General features: G+C 52.8%; 1 protein-coding gene across 3 annotated transcripts in view; it reads right to left on the reverse strand.

Annotated features, from left to right (window-relative positions):
* HPCAL1 (hippocalcin like 1) overlaps positions 1 to 23,875 on the reverse strand; it is a 113,183-nt gene extending 89,308 nt beyond the window's left edge. The window contains exon 1 of one of the 3 annotated variants that reach the window (XM_077844142.1): positions 23,753 to 23,875. The gene's annotated coding sequence lies outside the window, so the exon portion shown is untranslated. Of the gene's footprint in view, positions 1 to 11,642; positions 11,687 to 22,666; positions 22,946 to 23,752 lie in introns of those variants that run through there. The other 2 variants (XM_077844141.1, XM_077844143.1) reach the window with 2 other exon arrangements.
* Positions 23,876 to 27,483: the final 3,608 nt, after the last annotated feature.

Consider the following 27,483-nt stretch of genomic DNA (forward strand, 5'->3'; position numbering starts at 1 on the left):
CCCGGGTGGTCCCCTGGGCTTGAGCTGCCCTCTGCAGACTACTGGCAAGTCCTCGAAGCGTGTGGCAGGAGGGCAGGGAGGCCGCGTGTGGCTCTGAGAAGTCACCCCTGCAGCCAGGAGAACAGACAGGCGTGTGAGATGGAAATGGAGCCAGCCAGGGACGTGACACAGCCCGGCCCACGGGAGAGGCCACAGGAGAGGGACAAGCCTGGACCAAAACGATGACAAGGCAGCAGGCCAGAGGGCCGAGGACGGAGTGCGGTTCTCAGACTGCAGTTAGCGGACCGGGAGTGCTCACAACGCAGGTTCCCAGGCCCTGGCCCAGCGGCTTCTGACTCCAAAAGCCTAGTGGGACCCCAGGAATCTATAATCTCTGATAGATGGTCATGACCCACATTTTGAGACACACAGCACAGACGGCCACCGCCGGCGCATTAAGCAAGTTAATGTCTAGCAAGAACCCAGCCCTGGCATGCAAGAGGCACTCCAGAAGAATCCCTCAAATCTTCCACAGCTAGCGCTGGCTGCCACCTCTTGAGTGTGCTAAGCACTTAAATGCATCAGCATCTAAACCAATCTCTTACCAAGCGTATTAGGTGAGGTGTATGTATCCCCCCACCCCAAATTCATATGGGGACGCCCTAAGCCCGAGACCTCAGAATGTGACTGTGCTTGGAGACCGGTTCTGTACAGAAGTGATTAAAATGACCTAACCCGGGCAGCCTGGGTGGCTCAGCGGTTTAGCGCCGCCTTCAGCCCAGGGCGTGATCCTGGAGACCCAGGATCAAGTCCCGCATCGGGCTCCCTGCATGGAACCTGCTTCTCCCTCTGCCTGTGTCTCTGCCTCTCTCTCTCCCTGTCTCTCATGAATGAATACATAAAATCTTTAAAAAAAAAAAAAAAAACCTAATCCAATCTGACAGGTGTCCTTACCCAAAAAGGAAGTCAGGGCAGAGCCACACACAGAGGGAAACCGTGTGAGGACCCAGTCAGGAGGCGGCTGTCCACAAGCCCAGGATGGAGGCCTCAGAGGGCTCAGAATGCTCAGGAGGCCTCCAGATTGGAGCCTCCAGGACCATGAGAAGACTTTTGTGATGTGGAAGCCCCGGCCAGCGAGTGACATGGTCAAGGAACTTACCAGTAAGAGGCAGGAAGGGACACCATGGACCCCAAGAGCCCACTCCTCCCAACCTCTCCAAAGCTAATGCTCCCAACCACTGTCCTCAAAGGACTAAGACTATATCCTGCGAGAATATTCTGTACCCAGTTAACATCCACCCAAAAGTTCAAGACTGATCATCTTTTGTCCTCACCAGGGGTGTCTACGCAGGGACCACCCAGTGGGCCTACCAGACACCCCCCCACCCCCCCCTTCCGCAGGCCCTCCTCGCACAGAGATCACCGGGCCACTTGGAAAAAGCAAACCTGTGTGGCTTACCACAAAAATTGTAGTCAAGTGTTTAGTTTAAAAGGAAAAAAAATCAAAAGGACCAAGGTTTAAATAACAGGAAATGTTCTGAGGGCTGCAGACTATGTGTGCAGGTAGAAGGAGAGTGTGTGCTACAGAGAAGGAGCCAGACTCCTGGAACCCTGCTCTGCCTGACACAGCCAGGGCCGCACCCCCGCACAGTCGGACCACTTTGTTCAGAAAAAAGGCGACAGGCTGAGGCCAAGATGTTGGGACCAGCACCACTTCAAATGCACTTTGTCAGTGAGATCTTTAAGTTCCGAGTTCCTGTGGCTGGAATTTGGGCGGCATGGGCAGGGGTGGGACCCAGAGGGCTGGGGTGGGACCTGGGGGGGGCAGGGGTGAGGCCAAGGGGGCAGGAGTGGGACCCAGGGGGCAGGGGTGGGACCCAGGGGTCAGAGGTGGGGCCGAAGGGCAGGAGTGAGACTCAGGGGGCAGGGGTGGGACCCAGGGGGCAGGGTGGGACCCAGGGGGCAGGGGTGGGGCCAAGGGGGCAGGGGTGGGACCTGGGGGCAGGGTTGAGACCCAGGGGGCAGGTGTGGGACCCCAGGGGTAGGGGTGGGACCCAGGGGGCAGAGATGGGACCCAGGGGGCAGGGGTGAGACCCAGGGGGCAGGGGTGGGACCCAGGGGGCAGAGGTGGGGCCGAGAGGGCATGGGAAGGACCCAGTGGGCAAGAAGTGAGACCCAGGGGGCAGGGGTGGAACCAGCAGGCAGGGGTGATGGGAAGGGTTAACACCAGAGGGAAAGTATGGAGTGATGAGGAAGAGACGGGTCTGGGGCGGAGGTACCACAGGGCTGCCTCTGCTCTGGAGGCTCCCAGGGGACTCAGCTTCCCTGCCTTTCCCAGCCTCCAAGGGCCGCCCTCATCCTTGGCGGGTGGCCCTGTCCTCCTCCACAAAGCCAGTCGTGGTGGCCTGTTCTTACTCACATCACCGTCACTCTGACTGCAGCTGGGGGAGGCTCCTCCCTCTCGAGGGCTCAGGTGACGCCACTGGGCCCACCCAGATTATCCGGGCTACTGTCCCTGAGCCAAGATCCCCAATTTTTTTTTAAAGACTTTATTTATTTATTCATGAGAGACACAGAGAGAGAGGCAGAGACATAGGCAGAGGGAGAAGCAGGCTCCATGCAGGGAGCCCGATGTGGGGCTTGATCCTGGAATCCAGGGATCATGCTCTGAGCCAAAGGCAGATGCTCAACTGATGAGCCACCCAGGCGTCCCAAGATCCCCAATCTTAATCACACTGCAAAGCCCTTTACCATGTAAGGGGGTACAGTCAGCCTTCCGGGGTGGGGGGTCCTGCCTGCCACGAGACCCTTAAGGGGATGGATTCTCCAAAGCCAGAGCAGTGGCTTTTCACTTCTGGAGGCACAGAAAGCCCCAGAGGCATTTGGAGGCTCACTCCTATCACCCCTGATGCTGGAGAGGTGCGCTGGGGCCAGGAGGCTGCATTTCAATCATCTGCCCCAACACCCCCACCGCAGCCCACAACAGGAACAAACGTCTGGGGTACAGAGCGTCCAGGTGGGCCAGTAAACCAGATCGTGGACAACAAATTTAACCGAGCACCTGGTCCAAGCTAGGCAGTGGGTCGGACGTACCCGAGCCCCAGTGCATACGGTCACTATCAAGCCACGAACCCTCAGAGGCGTCGTTTAACCTCTCTGGGCCTGAGCGTCCTCGCTGTGAGGAGGGATCCTGGCCATCACCTGCTTACCGTGGAGAGTGCCTGAACCCACACACACAGCCAAGTGCACGGGGGGGCCAGGCTGCTCCAGGAGTACACAAACAGCTGGGGACAGAGATGGCCCCAACTTCTGTCTTTCACACTCACTAAGTCGTACAGGCCACCACGAACAAAGCTTCTGATACATCAGTCAGGAAATGAGAAGTTACAGGTCAGATGTCAACCATAAATTACCCGCCTGTGAATACATAGACAGTAAGGCATTAGCTCAGTTAACGCCACCTGCAGAGAATGCCACCCAGAGAATTCAGTCCCGTACAACCGGGCTCTGAACCATTCTCTAGCGGAACCAGACAAGGCTCTCGGCCAAAATCAAGGGCTTGTCTGAAGGTGAGAGTACTTACACCCACTGACGACTGGCAAGTTGGTTCTGGGCCGGCCTTAAAAGTGCTTCAGAAAATCAACGGAGCCCTGATGTGAATAAACTAGCAGGAACGGAGCACCCTAATATAAACCTGGGCATTTGGTCCTCAAGGCAGCCTTTCCAGGTCAGTACCATTTACACACCAAGTGTGGAAACTGAGGCCTCAGGGCCCTCACAGGGCCCAGAAACGGAGCCAAGGTCTAAACCCTCTACTGGCCATCGCAAGGGATCAAGAAAAGCAAGGGGCGCGGTCCCTCCTATAGCAGGCCCACAATACCCCCTGGGGAGCTGCTTCATACCTTTTGGGGTGACAGGACCCTTATCCACAAAACACTCATACTGCAATCCTAACATAATTTAGAACGCTGCCAGGTGTCTCTCCAGCTCTTAGCCATGGCTGCAAATCACAGGAGTGATGGGAAAGTGAAGTGGGATTCCAGGTAGACTCGGGCGACAGGAGCCCTTCGTTCCACATGCTGGATGGGGCAAGGATGAGCCCCAGCTCGGGCCCCAGATGGGCTCGGCTCAGTCCTTGGGGACGCTGCAGCAGAGGGGCTCTGGCACCATCACCCTCTAAGGTATGGGGCCCACAGGCTAGTGTAGGGATCAGCCCCATGTGCTCTGGCCACCTGGACAAAAAGCTCACGCTAGCTTGGTGGGGGAGGGACAAGGGAAGACAAAAGAGCTGGAGGCCAGAAGGACACACCGATGTGTGTGTTTGCGGGATGGCAACAGTCCAACCCAGCTGGAACGCAGGGTGGATCTGGGGGAGGACACGGTGGCCAGCGGCCCAGGCTGAGAGCCCGGAGCATCTGTTAGCAAGCACCAGCCAACTTCAAAATGCACGGGAGGAGGAAGAGGGGCAAGTGTTCTCGAAAAGATGGAATATGTGTCAAGTGACACTGCCCCAATTCTCCCCAAAGGGAGAAACGACTGGTCTCATATATTTATCAGCACCGCCGCTGAGAAGGAGAGAGGATCCCTCACGTGGGGCACCAGGGGCTTGAAGCCAGCCTCACCCCCCACCCCCCCACCCCGAGTCACAGAAAGCGGGCAGGGCCTAACTCACAGGCGACAGCGCTGGGCCTTGGGGTGGAGGTGGAGGCACACGGGCCGGCGCACCCCCAGCTCGCTGGCTCCTGGCCCAAGAGTCCCACCTACAGCCCCTGACCCCCTCCCTGAGGTTCTGGAGGTCAAGGAAAAGAGTTTCAAAGGTCAAGGGTCCACGAAAGCAGGATCACCCACAGGGTTCCCACCACCTACTTTCAGAGCCTGAGGATGATGAAGAGGACACGCCAGGCTCCTTCGACGTGCTCTAAAACCAACCTCCCACCTCCCCATCGACTACAGGGGAGCCAGGGCAGCATCTGCTAGTGGCCGTGTGAGGCAGAGAGATCCCCTCTGTATTTACTTTGAGAAGCAACTCCAAGAAAACGTGGCTACTTAAGCTTTAGGCCCCCCTGTCCCCCCCCCAGGCTAGGAGTGCACCTGTCTCCTCCAGCACCACCTGCTGCCTTCTGGGGTCATGCTCCCCCAAGGTGGTCCGTGGGCACCTGGCAGGCAGTCACCCCCAGGGGAATTCTGGCCAGGGCACAGAGGGGACGCATCGTGGCCCATGGCACACACGCAGCCCTCGATCTCATGCCCTCTGCCTTCTCCGGGGTCTCCCGTTCCACCGGACGGTCACACTGTCGCTCTGTTTTGGGTGTGAACAGTCACACTGTTCTGTGGAGGGTAAAATACTGTCAGGGCAGCAACCTAGTTCCTACAGAGTTTAAAAATCCCCAGCTGCTACATCATTTCCCAACCATTGTCCCCCGTCGAGTCCCATTCCATAAGGACCTGGACAGAGGCACTAATTAGCCGCAGAGCCGGAGCGTGGGGCCGGGATGGTGAGTCGGCCAGGTGGCACCGAGCAGATGCTTCTGGGCCCTCCTCCCAGCAAAGAGAGCAGAGGCTTCATCTGCATTCACAGTTCTGGATCTCGATGTCCTAAAAGCACATACCATGTGAGGAAGCTTCTTTGCAGGGACACCCCAAAAAACACATCATGGTGACTCTGGGCCCCGTGTTAGGGATTAAGAGAGCTGGTCAGTGGGAATCTGGAGAAGGAGGGGTGGCTGGGACCAGCTCTGGGCAAGCCTCTGCAGAAGCAGGTACGGGGAAAGGCCCAGAAGTGTGGACCCCTCCGGGCCTCCCTGGGACACAGCACCCTCTCTGCCTGGTCCTCAGGAGCCCATAGAAATCCTGACACAGCCGCCTTAGGGCCCTGACACCTTCAACAGGGAGCCCTCTGAACCCCAATACGTCTGTAAATCCCTCACCTGAAACATGATGATAGCCCCAGAGGCTGGTGGGTCAAATCCCAACAACTCCCGCCCCCCCTACATACACACCCCAAAAACAGAGCAACAGAGCAGGTAGGTTCTCGCTGACCAGTAGCCAAGATGACAAAGGATGGCACCCGCAGCCAAGGTCAGTGCAAACAGACAAAGCAGGACCAGGATGCAGCTCCTCCACCCTCCCTCGGCTCTCCCCAAAAGGCGGCCAGAAAACCAGCATGCCAATTCGGAATCCCCAAAACTAGCGCGGTCACTTCTGAGAGGTGCTGCAGGACTATGTGACACTGGGAGCCACCGAGTGGCTGCCCCTAAGGGGAGGATACTGAGGCCCGGGGCAAGTGGCTTTCTTCCCAAGATCATGAGACAGGTAGCCTGGCCGGCCTCCAGAGAGCTCGGCGCTGGCCCCCAGGGATGCAGTCACTGCCAGAGCCAGGCCCAGGCCCAGAAGAATTCCCGGGGAACAGACCACTCGTGACAGAGCACTGTTGTCATGGCAACCAAAGTCTTAACAACTTTGGCATTTCCACAACCTTTGATTGATCCGGTTCTCAGAATTTACATTACAATGACACCGTATTTGCATTTAATTTATTTTAATTGGCTTTTACATAACTAAACGTCTTGGTTTCAACCTTAATAACAACAGGGTGAGTGAGTTTTTTTAAATCAGGGGACCCTTACAGCAGCATGAAGGAAGCTAGTAATTTCGTATTTTCCTGTTTGGAAAAATCCTTCACTGACTTTCTGAAAGTACCTTTTGGCTTAATCCTCTCTCTCTCTCTCTCTTTTTTTTCTGAGAAGACGGGAGGACCTTTTGCACGTTGAATTTCATCCTTTAGATCATCCTCGTGTCACATTAAGAAATAAATCTGATTAGGATGCTCTGTGTGTTAGTTCAGGGTGTGCGGGAGTGGCGACGATGGAAGCATACGTGAGTTCCAAGAGATTTCTTTTTGCCGTGGACAGACACGTCCCTGGTGCCTCGCATCCCTGGCATATAGCGGGCACCCGTGGTAACTGCATGTTGAATGAATGAATGAGGGCTCATTCTCACTGCCTGCGGCAAAGGGCCATTTAGGGGGTGCCAGTTACCTGGGCTTCTACTATTTTCATTCTGAGTGAGCTGCAGTTCCAGGCTGGAGAGGGTGGCATGTTTCTGGGGCTGTAAGAATAAGGGGTGCAAGTGTGGGGGGCTCACCTGGGGGCCTTCACCTGGAGCTCACTACCGACAACTCCACTGACTGTCCCTCCATGGCAAGGGCCAGTTACAGCCGCAATGCAAAGCTTAAGGGGGAATGGAGATGAATGGGGTCGTGTTTGGTCTCCCCACTCTCCAGGGGACTCTGTCTGCTGGGAAAACAGACTTATTTTTTAATGTCATTGCCTCTAAAAGACACTGATAAAATGACAGTCGAGTACAGGGGCACAGGGCACAGGCCAGGGAAAAGGCATCAACCAGCACATGAAGCCCCACTAGCTTCTTGAAGGATGTGTGGGTGCTCGCCAGGTTGCGGGAGGAGAGTTTCTCTTCTCAAATGATGCGAACGATGAGAGTCAAGGTGCGTGTTTTCTTTCCCCATGAACCAAGACCCAAGATCCAAGACGGGGAGCACTCTGCACCCCAGGACCAGCTCCACTTAGCAGGCAAAAGTCAGAGTGAAAAAAATCCCTGAGAGTCTTATACCCCCAGTCCTTGCCCCACTCACCCCCACCCTTACCCTTGGTCCCCAACAAAGGTGACCACAGAGCTGGCTGTAAGCCGGGAGCAGGTTTATGGGAGAGCTGCTTGCTAAATGCATACCCTGATACGAGCCACGCTGGACTGTCTGTATTTGAACAAGTGTTTTTAATCTGACCAGTAAGTTTCCAGGCTGCCCGACACACACTCAGCCGGTGACTCCCCTGCCTGGCAGGCAGAAAGATGGAGCTGATCGGACAGTCCCAGAGGATGAGCGAGCAAGTACAAATTTCCATGTCTTTTGTGAGTCTTGGACAATCTGTTCTCTGGGCCTCTTCTGTGGGCTGACACCTCACAGGAGGGAAAGGAGAACCACAGGTTGACCCCAGACTAGGAGAAAAGAAAAGATCAGAAGACTCAGAATTCAGTTTCCATGGGGGGTGGGGGTGGGGTGGGGATAAAGACCCAGCAAGGAGACCTGTCCTGTTAGACCATCAGGTATTCAGGGGCTGCAGGATGTGAATATAAAAAGATCAATGATGATAATGATGACGACGATGATGATGATGATGATGGCAATAGCCCTTCCACAAATACAGCACTCTAGAGTTTACAAGAAGTCTAATGGCTATTTCTTACAACAATCCTGGGAGAGAGGTTTTATAATTCCCATTTCAGATGAAGAACTGGGAAGTGCTCCAGCAGACCCAAGGGACCTGCGTGGGGAAGACGATGGTGGCTGCTGACCAAATCCATACAGGTGCCTTTTTTCTTTTTGAAAACAACAGTCTGTTTACTTCCATTAGAACAGAAGTCAGTCCAGTGTCAAGAAGAGACATCTCTAGGGCCGCTCAGCTATCTCTACGGTGGCTCAGTCGGTTAAGCATCTAACTATTGATTTCGGCTCAGGTCTTGATCTCAGGGTTATGGGTTCAAGCCCCGCGTTGGGCTCCATGCTGGGCGTGGAGCCTACTTTAAAAAAAAAAAAAAAAAAAAGACAAAAAACAAGAAGAAACATCTCTAGTCTGGAGTCACCCTCTGTGGCTCGGTGAGACAGGAAGTCTCCTCGAAGCCCAGGCCACTGGGGGCCTGAGGATTGTTTTCTTGTTCAGATGACAGCATCCTCTGCGGCCATGAAGACCAAGCTCACTGATCAAATCACGGCACGCAAAGAGGCTGGAGCCTGCCGTGCCCTCAACATCACCAATGTCCTGTGTGGCCACCAGCTCTTCCCCGTGCCCACATGTAGCCTCTTCAGGCTGTGACGAGCCCACTTGAGGTCCCTGCCAGAAGGGAGGGACACAGACCTGCAGAAGGGAGGACAAAGAGTGGACGTGACTTCCTCTGCTGAAGTGGCCACAAAGAAACATTTGGCAAGAGAGACAGAGACAGGCCAGGGATGCCGGCCACGAGCCTCCAGCTGCTGATGCTATGGGGGACTAGCTGCCAGTGTGAGCCAGGAGTGGATGGGCCCAGGACCCCTCCTTGGCTTCATGTTGTTCTATTATGGGTCAAAACCATAGCATAAGCTCAAGGGGCAGGACCCCCAACATCCCACTCACTGTCATTCCCCAGGGCCTGGAGCCCAGCTTGGCGCACAATATAAAAGGGTTGAACTAATTTGCCGAATTGTACTGAGTAGTCATCGTTCACACTAAAGAGAGAGTCCTTAGCTTTATTAAAAGATTTTGTTCTGGTTATTGTTTCAGGTAGGTGTTCTCTTGATGCATTTTCAAGTTTCTGGCAGGAAAGGTAGGGTACACAGCATTAATAATTAGGCAACCAGAAAGGAGGGCAAAATTATGTCAGAAATCACCAGTGTAAGTCCACAAAACGCAACCTTTGTTTAGAAAAATTTCGTTCACGCGCACAATTTCAGAAATAGAAGTCAGGCTTATTCCTTCTCCAGGACAACTGGGATACCCAGGAAACCACAGGGACACACCCAGTCTCCATGGTAACCTACCTGTTTCCAGTGACTGGAGGGTTTCCTTCCTGCTTCTGTGCCGAATCCTACAATAAACTGAGGACCCAGCTTTCAAAAATAATAATTTCTGAACACTGTAGCCATCCTAATTTTTTTTTAACATGGTTTCCTTATGGTTCAGATCCTGAAATAGTTTACCAGATGTGTGTGGAATTTTGCTGACAAGTATTTTCTTGCTCAAGATCAGAAATATGGACAGCAGACTATAAAGATGGGATTTTTTTTTTAATTTCAAATCCAAGAAACTAGACGCAGACACTGAGCTAGGAGCAAAGGCAACCTCTAGTTTTTCACATTATATAGCGGTATTATTTGCCTGGAGAGCCAGCCCAGCCACCAGTGTCTCTCCCTCATTCACCCTGAAATTAATTATTCATATCAGCCAAGTTCTCTGATGATTGGCCTCAACTCCATACTCTTCCACTGCTGACTCAGACAGATCAAACCTCCAAAAAAATAACAGCCTAAGAAGCCTCTGGAAGGATACCACCAAAAGTCAGGCATGGCCCTAACAAGGACTGAGAGGATCCTGCTTCTCAGCCAGTAAATAAAGAGTCAACCCAACACCAACCCAACACCAACCCAACATTAACCCAAGTCAACGCAAGGTCCAAGGCAGGAGCAGCACAGGGAGTGGTGAAGGGTCTGCCAAGTAAAAAAGAAAAAACATATTCTAGACAATAAACAAACTCCACCCTCTGCCATGTTGAAATGGCAAGTTTCTAGGAAGGCTCAGAATATTTTTTTTCATATTCTAGTTAATAAAGTTACTCAGCATCGAATTTAGATGAAATTAGCAAATTCTAATGATGCATTATGATAAATTCCATTAATCCAAACCATCACAACTATGGAATTTGTGGGTTCCAGCCAGTCTGACTATATTAAAAAGAAAGTTTGCTAAGCAAATAATAAGGTAAACAAGGTTATCAGAGGAATGTGTCCTTGGGGTTCCTTTTAAAACCTTTTTTTTTCCTCAGTGCAAGAGTAATACACACCCATTGGTAAAAATTCAGAATGTAGAGAAATATGAGAAACCAGGAAAGAAAAACCGCTCATGATCCCATCAGAGTCAACCACTGTTAAAAGTTTGGTGTATGCCCTTCTCATCTGTTTTCTCTAACTTTTTTCCCCTCCCAAACATAACTGGAATGAAACTGTCTAAATAGTTCTATACCTGGCTTCCCAGTCACATATTTAGGAGAAATGTTTAAATTGCTCATTTTCAACCCCTTTAGCAAAAACCTACCAGCCTATAACCACAAATGTGTTCATTTCAAAGAACTCTTTTTTAAGATTTTATTTATTGTTTGTTTGTTTATCTATCTATCTATTTATAGAGCAGGGGAGGGACAGAGAAAGAAGAAGAGAATCTCAAGCAGACTCTGCCCTGAACTCACAGCCCCACACAGGGCTCGACCTCACGACCTGAGATCATGACCTGAGCCAAAACCAAGAGTTGGATGCTTAACCGATTGAGCCACTCAGGCGCCCCTCAAAGAATTCTTAATAATTCATTAACTCAATTAATTCAGGAGTTTGCATTAATACATACTTTTGTCTATAACACAATTCCCTGTCTTCTATAATATTCCCTAATTCCCCCTAACTCACAGTTAGTCAAAACAAAAAGTTCAGGGGCGCCTGGGTGGCTCAGTCGGTTAAGCATGTGCCTTGGGCTCAGGTCAGGATCCCAGGGTTCTGGGATGGAATCCTGCATTAGGCTCCGTGCTCAGCGGGGAGTCTGCTTCTCCCTCTGCCCTCCCTCCTGCTTGTGCTCTCTCTTTCTCTCTCTCTTTCTCTCAAATAAATAAAATCTTTTAAAAAACAACAATAAAAAGTTCAGTCCACCAGTTTCTTGCTCATCAGTGGGCTTCCCAGAAAGAAGAGAGTCGCACCATGACAAAGAGGAGGGTTGCATCCTCTGCACTGGTTTTCCTTGGGCATGTCCTCTCAAAGGGATAGTGAACAGCTTCTAAATCAGGCACCAGATCCAGAGCCTAAGAACTTAGCTCGGCTGCCAGCCTTCTGTGCTCCCCTTGACATCACTCACCTCCTCTGTACTCGAGCCCATCCTCTTCATCTCAGCTTCTTTCACATACAACACGGGTCCTGGGACATGTATATGAACCTGCTGAATGGACGGAGGGGTGGATGAAACACACAGAGCTCACCCCCTCAACCTCAGTATCTCTGACCCTTCCCCTTCCTTCTCATTGGTGCTCCACAAATTTGTTCCTTGACACGCTCAGCTTCTTCTGAATTATGGTGCCGGCTCTTGAGATTGAGATGGCAGTTGCTAAGGTATCTGTGTGTTCTAAAATGTTCTGTTTCTCTCTTTTTTTTTTTTTTTTGCAGTCGGTTTAGCTAAGAAAATTCTCTTTGCTTCATGTTGGATGTGTCCTAAAATTCAAGTTTACATTTTTTTTAAGATGTTATTTTAAGTCATCTCTACACCCAACATGGGGCTCAAACTCATGACCCCGAGATCAAGAGTTACATGCTCGAGGGACGGAGCCAGTCAGGAGCCCCTCAAGTATACATTTTTAAACATTTCTCCTGGCCCACAGAGCTGACAGACAATGTAGAGGTTACCCAGTCCTGAGCTCCAACTGATAAGGAAACTGAGATCTGGAGAAGAAAAACTACACACACACCAAGTTAGAGCCAGACATGGATAATCAGATGGGGATCGTTCTGTCAGCCCAGAAAGCCTCGATGGCTTCTATACCACCATGTTGCAATTTTAGCAAACAGGTAAAACATTCACCACTCGGTGATGAGCATGGGAAACAACAATGACCTGCCAATCACACATTCAGGCCTGCAAAAGCAAGTCCCTCTGGCGAAGGTGTTAAGGATAAATACTTCAATTCTCCCACCATCCTACAGTCAAGGGAAGGGAGTGGTGGTTTAGCCACACATCTGGACATCCATTGTTCCAGGCTCTGTGCCAGGAATGGGGGGGGCCACGGAGGAGAAATCACAAGGTCTTACATGCAAAGAGGCCCACCGTCCTGGGAGAGGCAAACAAGCACAGTGTCCAGCGAGCAAGGTCAGGCTCCAGCCAGCACTGGTGAAGAGGGGCAGCAAAGGGCCTGGAGAATACAATAGGGAGCCAAATTTGTCCTCCCTGGAAGGGCAATGGGGAGCTCAACAGAATAGGTACCACTGGCTCTCTCCTTGGCCTGCAGAATAGGTGGTTTATCAGTCAAGGTTCTCCAGAAAAACAGAACCAATAAGAGATTCATATACGAGGATACTTATCAGAATTAACTCATGTGACTTTGGAGGCTGAGAAGTCCCACAACCTGTCATCTGCAAGCCAGAGACCCAGGAAAGCTGGTGTTATTGAGTCCAAGTCCAAAGGTCTGAGAATCAAGGCAGCCAATGGTGTAAGTCCCAGTTAGAGTCTAAAGGCCTGAGAACTAGGAGCACTAACATCCAAGGACAACGGAAGACAGACACACCAACTCAAGCAGACAAAGTAAATCCCACCTTCCACTGCCTTTTTGTTCCATTCAGGCCCTCAGTGGATTGAATGATGCCTGCACACATTGTTGGGAGTGGGGTGGGGGTGGGGGGTCTTCTTTAATCAATCAATTCAAATGCTAATCCCTTCTAGAAACACCCTCATAGACACACCTAGAAATAAAGTTTTACCAGTTATCTGGGCATCCCATAGCCAAGTCAAAGTGACATATAAAATTAACTAGCACGGGTGGGATTTTCCAAGACTACTCCAGATTAGTGAGTCTCATAAGGCCTCTTTTAGAGTAACATTCCATCATCCACTCCATACCTACCATCATCTTGTACTAATTCCCCCTCATTACCCTCCTCACAGTAGGTGTCCTCCCACAACCTGCCAGCAAAGAACCCTTAATTCAACAGAAATGGGCTATGTGAAGCAGTGAACCAAAGGTAGAGACTGGATGGTGGTGGTGATGGTGGTGGTAAAGGTGATGATGATTACAGTGATGCTGATGATGGTGGTTGATAGTTATGATTATGATAAGGAAGATGACAATGGTGATGGCAGTGATGGTGGTGGTGATGGTAATGGTGATGATGGTAATGGTGGTAATGATGGTGATGAAGAGGAGAAGGAGGAGGATGGTGATAGTAACAATAGTGATGGTGATGAGGAGGAGGAGGAGGAAGAAAATGATGGTGATGGTGGTGATGGTGATAGTGGTGATGGTGAAGAGGATGGTGATGATAGTGATGGTAGTAATGATGCTGATGGCTATGAGGAGAAGGATGATGATGGTGGTGATGACAGTGATGGTGATGATGGTGAGGAGGAAGAGGATGATAGTGATGGTGTTGATTGTGAGGAGGAGTAGAATGGTGATGACAGCAATGGTGGTGATGGTGGTAATAATGGTGATGCCTATGATGAGGAGGATGACAGTGATAGTGGTGATGATGAGGAGGAGGACAAAGATGGTGATAGAGGTAATGGTGGTGATGATGGGGATAGCTATGATGAGGAGGAGGATGATAGTGATGGTGGTGATGATGGGGGTGGTGATGGTGAAAATGATAATGTGGATGTACTCAGAAGCCGGCATGTGACCCAGGACAAAGCACAGGGAGAAGGAGCAATGGGCCGCAGTGAGATCTTCACACTGCTTGGGGGGCCCCGGCCGAGAAAACCTGGACTTCACCTGTACTACAACTCGCCTCCCGTACTTCCTCCAGTGATAGTAAAAATCATTCCCAAATGCATAAGCTGTCACCTTACAGCTAGCTCTGAAAACAATCACTGAGGCCATATTGTTTTGAGGGCAGATAATAGCATATTATCAAGAACATATGCTAATAAAAGTAGCAATTTTTCATCCCATCTTCAGAGAGAAAGAAGAGGGACAAACACTCCCCGGAGAATAAGAATGGATCATAAGTGCCAAAGGTCCAGCATGAAAGAAAGCCAAACGTCAACATCTGTCTGAGGCCTCTTTCTACCTTCACTCACTGAAAAGAAAGACACCCAAAGAAGCCAAAGCAGCCACCACATTTCATCTCCCACCCGTGGAAGCTGAGCCAGACTGTCCAGGCTGCGTCACCAAGCATGGGATTGGCACTGCATGACTGAGGATTTTTAATAAAGTCTTATTCCTGCCACTGCCACCCCACGCTTTGGAGAGGGCTGAGAGAGAGAGAGAGAGAGAGAGAGAGAGCCACCAGTCCTGCCCACCCACAGCCCTGCCTCGGGCCCATGGTTGGGGCACAGGCTTTTCTAGACATCGCACACCACTCTGGCAGGACTGACCCCCCAGCCCCACACGTAAATATGGAAAATTGTACGGTGTTGGGAATGATTTGTTTTTAAACCCAGGTGATGGATCTTGAGAGGTTCTCACTTCCCTTCAAAAATGGATTACAGCACAGCAAAGAGAAAGGATGGGAGTGACAGGGAGGGGTGGGGAGCTGTCGTCAATTCTGTTTTCTGGAAGTGTCTAATAAACGCACAGGAAGGAAGCAGAGACTTGAGCATTTTGCTGCCGGAGGGGGAAAAAGTGCTGTGATCCATACACACGGCCGCACAGAATCGTGGTTCTGCCGGGGTTCCCAAGAGTCCCCGGGCAGCCATAGGCACATGAGCACGCTCACAAGCAAACTCAAGAAATGCTTCCAAGTGTTCTAGAAGGCAGGGGGTCAAGAGGTCGGGACCTCACTGGGTCTGAGGAATGACTTCACCTCTATGTCTTCGTGCAGCCCCCTGAACTGGGGTCACCTCGGCTGTGTCGGCGACCCTCAGAGAGGCTTCTCAGAAGGCATGAGCTGGGCAATCCAAAATGGCGGCTCCTTAGCCCCCAGTCGCGGCCCACAGCAGCTCCCCTCCGGGAGCCTTCACACAGTCACAGGCTCTCACATCAAACGCTTTGCTACTACAGTCTGGGTCAAAAAGATGCCTAATAAACCTGAATATGAAAAGAAATCCTTAGTGACAGAGGAGGCACTGCCACCCAAGAACGTTATTTTTTCTTAAGATTTATTTATTTATTCATGAGTGACAGAGAGAGAGACACACATAGGCTGAGGGAGAGGCAGGCTCCTTGCAGAGAGCCCGACACTAAACCACTGAGCCACCCAGGGGTCCCTCCAAGAACGTTTAAATAGCAACAATGGCCACCACCACTTACCACACATGTGACCAGCCAAAGACTCCATGGGTTCGCTACGTCCAGGTTCCTTGTGATAGTCTAACGCGGCCCCGGAACCCCTTCCTGCACATGAGCAAACTTGAGCCCAGAGAGCATCACCCAGCTGATAAGTGACAAGAGCAGAGCCTGACTCAAACCAGGGCTGCTGGACCCCAACACCCCTGATCTTCAGAAAGAAACAAGACACTCTTGCTGCCCACTGTGAATGTTCTCTGCCTCGCTAGGAGAGAGGGGCTATTTGTGTTTTCTGTTTTGTTTTGTTTTGTTTTGCCTCTTATAGGAGTGTTTCTTTTTTGTTTGGGTTGTCTTTTTAATTTTGTTAGTTAACATATAGTGGAGAGCAACCATTTGTGACCTGGTCTCCACACACCAGGCCCAGATCTACCTGTCTACACTGCATAGGCAATTTCTGTGACTCAATCTGCAATCTGTAAAATGGGGTCTCCTCCTCTGCTTTTTCCTATTTATTTTACAAAAATAACCCAAGAAGAGAAGGTCTTCTGAAATGTACAAGCCGGGCAAGTGCACCCCCTTCCCAGGGCTTCTGTCCATCTGTCTCCCAGGAGACCCTGCACCCACGCATACTTAAGTCACTCCTACCTGGTCAGCTGTGAGCCAAGCACTGGGGCAAATGAAGATGTGCTACGTACCGCTTGTGCCCTCCACAGAATTTATGTGGCTTGGAGGCTATGACAAGAAAAACTAAACACTCCAGGAAGAGCCCCAGAAGAGCAGATCCTTACTACCAAACGGGGGTGGGAGAGAACGTGACCTGGCTTAATTCTTGGTTCCTCTACTTCTTGCCGACGGCTTTGGGTGAGCTGTTGTGCTCTGGGCATCCTGGATTTTTTTGTTTAAAAAATGGGTTTGGGGGGATCCCTGCGTGGCTCAGCGGTTTAGCGCCTGCCTTTGGCTCAGGGCGTGATCCTGGAGACCCGGGATCGAGTCCCACGTCCGGCTCCCGGCATGGAGCCTGCTTCTCCTGCCCGTGTCTCTGCCTCTCTCTCTCTATGTCTATCATAAATAAATAAAATCTTTAAAAATAAATTAAATAAACAAATAAATAAATAGATAAAATTTTAAAAATGGGTTTGGGGGCACCTGGGTGCCTCAGTGGTTGAGCATCTGCCTTTGGCTCAGGTTGTGATCTGGGAGTTCTGGGATCGAGTCCTGCATCGGGCTCCCTGCATGGAGCCTGCTTCTCCCTCTGCCTGTGTCTCTGCCTGTCTCTGTGTGACTCTTATGAATAAATAAATAAAATATTTTTAAAAAATAATGGGTTTGACCTCTTCTGCCTCACATGTTCTCGCCCCACATCATCATTACTCCCCCACCCCCACCTCGTACTTTAAATTTTAACTCGTTGCTGGATACTCAGGAGCTGACAAAAGAAATGTGAGGGAAGCAACTTCACTGAGCGCAGCCAACAGGCCCTGTGTGCACCCCAGGCACCCAGCGCTGTGCTAGGGGAGGAAAGGGGGCCAGATGGACACAGTCACTGCGTCACAGAGCTGGCCATCCCACAGGTGGGCAACCACCCAGGCTATTTGATCAGCCTGATGGAGCAATCAACTCTCACTGGAAAACCCCAGGAAAGCCTCAGGGAAGAGGCCCTGGAGCCGTATCTATAAAATGAGAGGCAGGAAGAAAAGGCAAATCTAGAAGCACAAAGCCCATTGGCTGGTGGCCTGGGGGTAGGAGCGGGGACAGAGAGTGACAGTAAATGGGCAGGAGGGAGCTTTCTGGGGGTAATGCAAAGGTTCTAAAACCGGATTGTGGTGACGGTTTCACAATTCTGTAAGTTTACTGAAAATTCCTGAATTGTACATTTGAAATGGGTACACTTCACAGTATATGAATTATATCTCAATAAAGCTGTTAAAAAATTTTTTTTCAAGGATGAGTAAGAGTTTAGCACATAGAGAAGTCTGGGTGGGAGAGAAGGCAGGTGCTGTGGCAACCCGGCTACCCTCACCCTCGCGGTCTCCCCACCCGCCAGACACCTGCACCCCTCCCAGCACAGCTTGGAAGGTTAGCTCCCAAGCCCACATCATGCCCCCTCTGCCCAGGGGGTGGAGCTTCCCTGGAGCCCCTGTCAAGCTCTAAGGACTCCTCTGGAGGTCTTCCCAACCCCCAGCCCAAGCTGAGCTCTGGCAGGAAGCCTGTATGGGGCTTTCAGAGTTCTGCTCAGTGCAAGGCACACAGCAGGTGTTCAGAAGAACACTTACTGAGCAAGAGCATGAACTCGGAGTGGGTGGTTGGCCAGAGAGCTGAGTGAGATGACAAAATCTGTCTTCAGCATGGACCTGATGACAGCAATGACTGGACTGGAAGTGGGTCTCCAGGACCCAGGATAAGGGATGAGACAGCTCTGCTCTGCAGGAACAGGGGGGCCCTGGGGACAGAGAGAAGGAACCAGGACAACAGAGGACTGACCGCATCATGATTTATGGACAGAGGAAGAGGGGGGCAAGAGCCCAAAAACACTCCTGAGATTTCTAGCTGTAATGATGGAGGAGGCAAGTCATTCACTACAACAGGTAGAGGGACCGGCTTGGGGGTGGCAGGAAGTTCTGGGCTCTGCTTTGACGTGCAGTAGCATGGAGCCTGCATGATGAGGGCCATGGGTCTGGGTGTAGGGAGAGCTCAGGTTTGCTCGGCCGCCAACGCACAGCGTGAGCCCAGCTGAAAGGAAAACACTAGAAGAGCACCTAAGGGACACCCTCATGGCCAAAAGAGGCACGCAGCAAGGACGGATTTCAGCTGGGCCACCGGGTACTGAGGCAATCTCGGGAGACTTCCACGAGGAGAACCACGCACCCCCAAAAGCCTTCTCCCTGTCTTCAGAATCACGGCGGCTTCCTCCAGGGAGTACGAATTTAACAATCCCAAGTGTTTCTCAGCCAAGGGTCACAGACCCATCACTGGCTCCTCAGAAACTTCTCATCTAGTGAGGCAGGTGGGATGGATGCCAGCACCCCGACCCGGCTCCTGGCTTCCTGCCAACCTGAACTGCACCTCAAGAGCTGAAAAGCAACAAATATCCGGAAAACACAGCTGCTGGATTAGCAGGTGTCGGGGGTGCGCTTGGCTTATAAAGGTAAATGAAAAGAGCCCCAAGAAGGCATCTTTGCCCACCTGCTGCTGGCAGGGGAGGGCTGCCACAGGAAGAGAGCCTGAGATCTCTCGGAAAGTGTCTTCAGTTAGTCATACCTCATAAATGCAGAGATATGAAGCTTTGCCTCTGAAATTCAATTATACTTGAAAGGACATGGCCAAGGCAGGGCTCTCCTAAAGGATTTACTGTGCTTTCCTGATGATGGAAAAAAAAAAAAAATTCTTTAGACTTGCACCTTGCTCATCAGTGCCTAAGAAATTGTTCACCTGTCAAACTGTATCGATTACCAGAAGTTACATTAAAACCCATGTCACCAGATTCCATTCTTTGTTGTTGTTGTTTGGTACCAAGTGATTTGAAAGAAACATTTTTCCCCATGGAGCAAGAATCACCAAGATGGCCCCTAAGCCATCTATCTCCATACACCACGACCTGTTGTCCCCTGATTAGAAACTCAACCCCAAAGGAAGAGAACAAAAGCCACGTGAGATGCACAGATGCACAGCCCTACACATGGGCATGAAAACACCAAAGAAACCCACTGAGACTGTGGGAGGATAGTGAATCCCAAAGTAGACAGAGCATGATTAAAGTTTACAAGTGCCCTCCCTCCACATACAATGACATCCAGGGCTGACAAACTAGCAAAATACACATAATCCCCCATCAGGCCTGGGCCAGCGACTCACAAATTAGAAGCATTATCCCATAACAAACAAGCTTGGTTTCAGGCTTGCTGGAATGCTAAATTCTAACACAAACCTGATCCTGATCTAGATAAAATTTCAGCTGCCAAATAGCTTACTCTCCGGTGCCAAATAAACTCTGGGGCTCCTTGGTAGTATCACGGATTAACACTGGTTCCTAAGTGACCTGGGCACTTCACCACTTATGAGTGGCAATACTAGGTCTTAGAAGAAGTATAAGGAAGGACGGTAGGCATAAGGGGGAGACAGACTGCCTCACACACAAATACACAATAGGGTATTTTCTGCGAAAAGGCAACCCTAGGAACCATGCATGTGGAGCCCCAAAGGCAGTGGGTCTGAGCCCAGAAAGACAGCACTACTGCTTTACCATGATGAAACTCCAGAGCAGCTCCAGGTAGAGACAGAGCTCGGTAAGGAGGAGGCCTGGATGGGGACTGTATGCAGAGGTGAGTCCACTCCTGTCATTCAATAGCTTGTATTTCTAATTCTGCACAACCCAGTGGCCAGAAAGGGGCATTAAGATAAATTCTGAAGGAATTAGTCCAAGCTCCTTTATATCTCAGAGTTTCCCTCTAGAAGGCTTATTGGAAATGAATGGATCACTGGCTAGGGTTTGGGCAAATCTCTGTTCTTCTGGGGTTTTGACCTGTTGTGTCTCCACAAGTCTGAGCTTCCAGGCATCTGATTCCCAATGCCAGGTGTCCCAAGTTATTATCACACATTCACATCTATTTTCCACCTTATGAAAAGCATCAAAGTGGAACCCAAAGGGAGCAGGCAAGGCTACAACGCACCACATCCCACGGCAAGTGAGAGCCAGAGCCCCTGGGCCTTCCCTCTGGCACATTATCCAATAAAACCTCAAGAGCTCAGTAATTACAGGCGCTCTCAAAAGTGAAACAGAAATAGATCTAGGGCCAAAACACTGCTTTGCTTGAGACAAAGGGCTGGTTTTAAGCAGGAAAATACAAAACAACAACGACAACAACAAATACCCCAGCTTTTGATCTGTCTTCTGAGCTGACGAAGCCAGCCTGATTTTTTTTTCAATATTATTCAATCTGATTATGGGAAAGAGAGTAGGATTCAGATGAAAAGCCCTTTTCTCCTCTTGGATATAAAATCATCTTATGAAACAGAAAAAGCAGCTTGCATTCTAAGTGTGCCCTGACACCAAATCGGATGAAAATTTGGCTTATCCAGGTCCCCTGATCCCCTGGCCTGCCATTACCACTGAGGCCTCAGCAGAAGGTGCTGGTAAAGACAGACCAAGCAAGAGGTTTCTGCTCCTGTGTCATCAAAGCCTGCAAAGGATTCCAGCTCCCTGAGCACACCCACCGGGAGCAGGTGATCCCAGGAAATGCATCCCACGCCTCCGCACAGCCCAGTTGATGATCTCCATGCCCCCAGCCCCATCCCATGCAGATGCTCCATTTTGAGAGCAGCACGCACCATGAGGTCCACAGCTCTCTTGGTGAAAGGTTATTTGTGTTTCCGACTGGGAAGGGTCCTGAGAGGAAGAAAAAAACCACAGCGAGGGAGGGAAGGAATCACCAGCTTTGGCAGAAGGCAGCAGGGCAGCCAGGGCCAGCTGGCCCCGCTGGGTCTGAGCAAGCGATATGCTGCGGTTGGCAGGACTCTCCCTGAGAGTGAATCGTGCTTAGAGGGTGCGCACATTCACTGCAGTTCAATGTTACAGGGCCGTAGGCTTCAAACTAAATATTTTAAAAATTAAGGTGTAGGACTGACTAGGAGGAAGGATCCCACTGGCCCTTGGCCTCCTCTGCGCGAGGCTGATCCAACAGAGCCGCAGTTGGATGGGTGGGGGTAGGGTCAGAGGGTGTCCAGCGCCAGGCCCCAATGCAGGACTGGCGGTTCTGGCAAACAACCCCCTCCAGGGGGAATCGGCGTTGGCCGGGAGCGGAGGGGATGCCTTCTGCTTGACCGGGCGGCCGGGATGCCCTGGGAGCCCAAGGTCCGTCTCTGCGGGGAGCGCCACTTTCACGCCCTTGCCGCCAGACTCCGCGAGCTGCAAGCCCCAGGGACTAGGCACTTGTTGAACAAAAAGGCTCCCGATTCCAGCAGCCGCCGCCGCAGTTGGCCAGGAGAGGGACCCCCAGCTCGGGCGCGCTGGGCGCTGCGCGCTCCTGCAGACCCGAGGCGGCGCCGCCCGGGAGGTGCGCAGAGCTGGCGGCGCACCCGGCAGCCCAAACTTTCTCGAATCTCGGTGCTTCGCGGTTAAGTTAGGGCCGTGAGGGAGGCACACAACATTCGCGGGAGGGGGCTGTAATAGCACCACCCACGATAAAGAGGGGAAAAAAGGATTAAAAAAGAGACACTCTTTGACACTAATGCAATTAACTTACGCACCTACTGTGTGCCAAGCGCTGGGCCAAGCGCTATCTTTAGCGCGTTCTCGTTTTAAATGTCATGAGAGACCCCGAGGGAGGAACTGTCCCCATTTGATAGAGAAGCAAACCTCAACCAGAGAAGGTGGCGTGCCTGGCTCAGGTCGCAGTGCGGGTCACGGCGAGGCCAGGGCTCCTAACTGCGGAGCAGGGCTCGGCCGTCGCCCCTGGGCCTAGTGAGCAGGGAGAGGATGGCCGCCGCCCCCTACCCTGGCGGGAGCGCACCTGCCACCCACGTGGGCTGCGGGACCTGCCCCCCGGCGGGGCGAACCCAGGCTGCCCAGAGGCCCGCGCTAGCTCCCCGGGATCCGGGGGGGGGGGGGGGTGGCCTGAAGCTCCGCACTGCGCCGGCCGGCGGGGGCCAGAGGGCTCCGCAGGCAGGGCTGGCCCGCCCACGCCCACCCCGCCACCCGCGCCCCACGCGCAGCCGCTCACACCAGCAACTGCGCCCCGACACACAATTCCACAAACGCAGCCCAAAATGTGCACACCCACTGTACACACGGATCCCCACTAGGACACGCCATTCCGGGGACACAGCACCGTCCGCGGTCATCCACAACTCCACGACGCAGACAGAGGCACCCCAACACACGCGCGCGCGCACACGCAGAGAGCCGGGTCGCAGCTCACGCCGGTGCACACGCCCGCACTCCCCGCAGCCCTACCTGCTCCGGCGCAGGACGCGGTCCGCAGGCTTCCCGAGCCCAAGTTCGGCGCGGCTGGCGCTGGGGCGGGCGCGGGCCGCTGCCCGGGACGAGCGCGCCGAGGCCGGGAGGGGTGGCTAGGAGCGCGGGCCTCCGAGCGCCCGCAGCCTCCGCGCCGGCCCTGCGCTCATCGCCTCCCAGAAAGACAAAAGGAAGCCGGCGGCGAGGGAGCGAGCGAGGTGGAGGCGCCCGCCCGTCCGCCGGCCCGCCCGTCCGCCGCCTGCAGCCGCCGCGGCCCGCCTGCCAGCGCCGGGAAGGAAGGGACTCGAAGGCGGGACCCGGAGGCGGGGGCCGGGGGCAGGGCGTGCGGCGGGGCCGGCGCTCGAGTTCCCTGCGGCCCCGCCCCCGCCAGGCCCCGCCCCGCCAGGCCCCGCCCCCGGGCTCGGCCCCGCCCCGGGCTCGGCCCCGCCCACCTGCCTGCGTGGGTCGCGCCCCCGGCCCTGGCCACGCCCCTCCCGACCCCGGGGTGCGGGCTTCCGAGCCTGCTCCCCGCTGCACCCTCCGCCCCGCCCGGGCCCCAGCCCGGTCCCGGTCCGGGCGGATCTCGGGGCCGGAGCGGAGCCGAGCACCGGTGCCGCCTCCCTAACCCTTGGCCTCTGGCCTGCGGGCGTGGGAGAGGCGGGGAGGCGGCACCGGGAGGGGCCAGCTCCGCGCCCCCCCTCCCCGGCCTCTGCAGGAAGTGCGGCCCGGGTGGCCCAGAAAGGGAAGAGGCCGGAGTCGCCCCAGGCTGTCTCCCAGCGCCCTCTGGCACCCTCACCGCCAGTCCCCTGCGCAGACACGCCCTACCAACCGCGCCTGCCTCTTTCGGGGAAGGAGCGGAGGACCGGGAGGAGGGACGCCTGAGTTCCAGTTCTGCTTGCCTTTGCCAATTCTGGGCGATTTCAGCAAGTCCCTGAGGCTCCCGCGGCCTTGGTTTCCCCACCTATAAAATGCACAGGCGGCGGAGCAGGCTTCTTCCGGGGCCCTTCCCTCCCTCACGGGCTGCGGGTCCTTGGTTGACATCCTGGTCCCAGACACAGGCGGCCTGGGTGGCAGGGAGAGACAAACCTGTGTTTCCTGTAGACTTCCTCTGTCCCCCTCCGAAGGCACCTCCCTGAGGGAAGGAATGAGGGACTGTGCTTCCCAGAACCCCTCGCCCCAGTAGCTCCTGAAAATCTGGGCCCTGGAAAAAGCAAATATATACACACACCCACCACTACCACCACCCACCCACCCCAAACATCCCCGAAGAAAGGTAACCACAGAAACAGCCCTGAATGTGGAGCTGGGCGTTAGTGTTAGGCTGAGACAGCCTGTCTTTCTGGCGTCTCTAGGGGAAAACTCAAATCCTCCTGCAAATCCTCCTCCACAAAAACACGGTGAGTGAACTCCCACTACACAGGAGGCTGCAGGGAGCAATGCTGGTGGGTGGCTTGAGAGGGGGAGCTCTGCTGGCTGGCAAGGTGGTCTGAGCCCAGACCCCTCTCTCAGCAAGCAAATGGCAAAGGCAACCCCAGAGGGAGTTAGTCTCCTAGGCAGCCCTGCTGTGGGGATTAAATACAATAATGACTGTGAGCACCCGCCTCACCGTCACCGGTATGGAGCTGTGGTGATGTCACACAGAGCAGCTCTGGTACCCAGGGGCAGCACCCTTTTTTCTCAGCAGACCAGGGGCCAGGGTCATTGAGCAGGTTTCCCTGAGTATGTCGGTGCAGAGGGTGGGGTTACAGGTGAGAGGCCCCCAGTCACGTGTCAAGCCCAGGCCCATCAGCAGGGGGACTGCAGATACTGGGTTGATTGGCATAGGCTAGTGCTGCTGGGGTCACGCGTAAGACCCACTTCTCACTCAGGCTGCGGTTCAGGGCTAAGTCAGAGGGCTCGGGGAAGACTCCTCGGGGAACACTCCAGATGTTCAGGAACTCCAGCCGCTTCCATCTGGAGATTCCACCAGAATCTCTCCCATCTAGAGATTCTTCCCTCAGGGCTTCTGAGGTCTCCCCCAACCCCTTGACTCCCAGCCAGCCACAAGGGAGGGGATAGTGCGAGCTGGGGGTCTCTGGGTGGGGGTGGGAGGTCACTGCGAGCCAGGCCTGGAGGAGGCACACATCACATGGGTCCGCAGTCAATGACCAGAACTGGTGCCACCGGGCTGCAAGGGGTCCGGCAATCACAGCCTTCCTCTGTGCCCAGGAGGAAACGGTCATTTGGGTGAGCACATCACAGTGTCTCTGCCACAGATTCAGAGCACGGGTCTCCCCAGCCCAGTCACAGGGCAACAGACAGACATCCATATAGGGCATGATAACACCGTCATCGAGGACTGCGCTATAGCTCGCCGTGCCCCCTCTCCCTGCCGCAAAATCAGCTCATGGGGGAGAGGGTCAGGAATGGTTCACAGAGCAGGTGACGGTTTCACTGGGTCTTGAAATATAAGGAGGAGGGGAAAGCTCAGTAGATCCCGAGCGAGGCAGGTAGAGGAATCTCAGGGAGTACAGAGGTGGGTAGAGGCACATCCTGGACCCCGCCTATCAGTGGGCCTCGGGGCCTTTGCCTGGGCCCTTCTCTCCCACCCATCTGGAACCCACCTACCCCTCAGGGCTCCGCTCAGATTTCACCTGCTCTGACCTCTCAGCTCCTATGCATTTCCCTTCCCTGAACTTTTTTCCCCCTTCCCTGAACTTCTAAAGGAGCAGGGTCTCCCTCAGGTGAGATACAACCTGACCTCTTCCTTTTATTCTTTCAGAGGAAGGGCACATAGTAGTTACTCGATAAGTACTTTTGAATTTCATGAACTAGAGCAAAGCAAAAAACAAATTCGGGGTATGGTGTTCTGTTAGGTTCCTGGGGCTGCCACGACAGAGTACCACAAGCTGGCTGGCTCAAACCAAGACGTGTTGTCTCAGAGTTCTGGAAGCTGGGAAATCCGAGATCAATGTGTCAGCAAGGTTGATTCCTTCTGAGGGACCTGGTGGGGAATCTTTCCCGAGCCTGTCCCCTGCTCCTGTAGGCTCAGGTGCTTCGTGGCTTAGAGATGGCCGTCTTCTCCCCATACCTTCATAATACCTTTCCTCTGTGTGTGTCTGCCTCTGTTTCCAATTCTTCCCAATAAGGGCACCAGTCCTATTGGACAAGAGCCCATTCTAATGGCCTTGGTCACGTGCAAAGACACTGTTTCCAAATAGGGTCAGGTTCACAGGTACTGGAGATTAGGACCTCAACATCTTTATGGGGGAACAGTTCAACACCTAACAGGTGGCATGCTGTATATACAGTGTGCCTTCTATTTACAGTTATATGGCTGTAAACACTAAAAGTCAGGAGTGAGTCTGACTATTCTTAATACTATCTGACTTAGTTTTATGACATTACTGTTCTCGAAGCACTTTTACATATGCTATTCCCAACATTCTTGAGATTATTACTACATTTTACAGATGAGATCACACTCTTGGAGAAAGGAAATGTCCAAGGACACATATTAGCATCAGGGGCAGCCAAGTCCAAAAGACAGATTCAGTGTCACTGGGCTGGGCCCATACAGGCTTTGGAAAAATACTAGTTAAAAATAATGGTAAAATAGTATAAAAATAGTAAAAATAATTTAAAAATATAGTTAAAAAAAACTATTTTAAAAAAAAACATTCACAGTCCTTTGATGAACTTGAATGCACATCCTACTAAGGAGGTTCTTTCCAATAAACATGGTTCTAGCTCACAAACCCCTGCTCCTGAATGCTTCGGGAAGTAAAGGCCCATTGTCTCCAGGTCCTCTTTTTGATTCTGTCCCTTTGTGTCCTTACAACTACAGAGGGGAGAAGTGTGGCTGCTGGGACTGGAGTGGGCCGTGTTCCCTTAGGCTAGAGGCAGCACCACTGGCTACACACCCTTCCCCTCACCCCAGAACCTCATACTGGAGGAAATGGCCGGAGAACTTGCTAGCAGCACCAACAGCAAGAATTTCTGGAATCGCTGCATTATGCCTCAGGTCAGTAGGGATCAGAGGTGGGGAAGTTGGATGATGAGGCCAGCCTGCTTCTCCCTGAGGTCCACCAGTGTTCGCAGAGGGCCCTGAAGCAGATACTGTGACCCATGGCTTACCTAGGGAGCGTGACTCAGAGCATTTTCAGATGGCTCCCCCTTCCCCCTTCCTCCTTGCAAAGCTCCAAGGGGTCAAGGTAAACTAGATTGACCCTTCTCCTAGAGCAACTCCCCTGCTATGGACTGAGGCATGTCCCTCCAAAAGTCATACCCCAAGCCCTGACACACTCCGAGCACCTGTATTTGGAGAGAAGGCTTTTAAGAAGTAATTAAGGTAAATGAGGTCATAAGGGTGGGACCCTAATCCAATAGGATTGGGACCTTTGTAAGAAGAGGAAGAGGGAATGAGATCTCTCCCTCCGCCCACAGAGGCCTTGTGAGGACACAGAGAGAAGGCAGCCATATGCAAGCCGGGAAAGGAGCCCTCCCCGGATTCTGAATCTGCCAACACCTTGATCTTGGACTTCCAGCCTCTGGAGCTGTGAGAGATAAATGTCTTCGGTAAGCCCCTCAGCCTTGGGATTTTGTTATGGCAGCACAAGCTAAGACATGCCAATATATCTTCTCATCCTCTGTTTCCTGCCCAGCTGCCCAGCTGCCCCTGCCTCTAGCTGCAAGGGTGGGTCCCCCGGATCCAGTCCTCAGGACCAGGGTCTTTCAGGACCTTGTTTTGTACCTAGAGCAGTGCCTCTTCCACTTGCCCCTGCTCCCTGGGGAAGGGGGTGAGGTGGGAGGGAGCCCGGCTTGCCTGTAAGGGCTCA

The sequence above is a fragment of the Canis aureus genome, chromosome 12, assembly GCF_053574225.1.
Source record: "Canis aureus isolate CA01 chromosome 12, VMU_Caureus_v.1.0, whole genome shotgun sequence".
Lineage (NCBI taxonomy): Eukaryota > Metazoa > Chordata > Mammalia > Carnivora > Canidae > Canis > Canis aureus.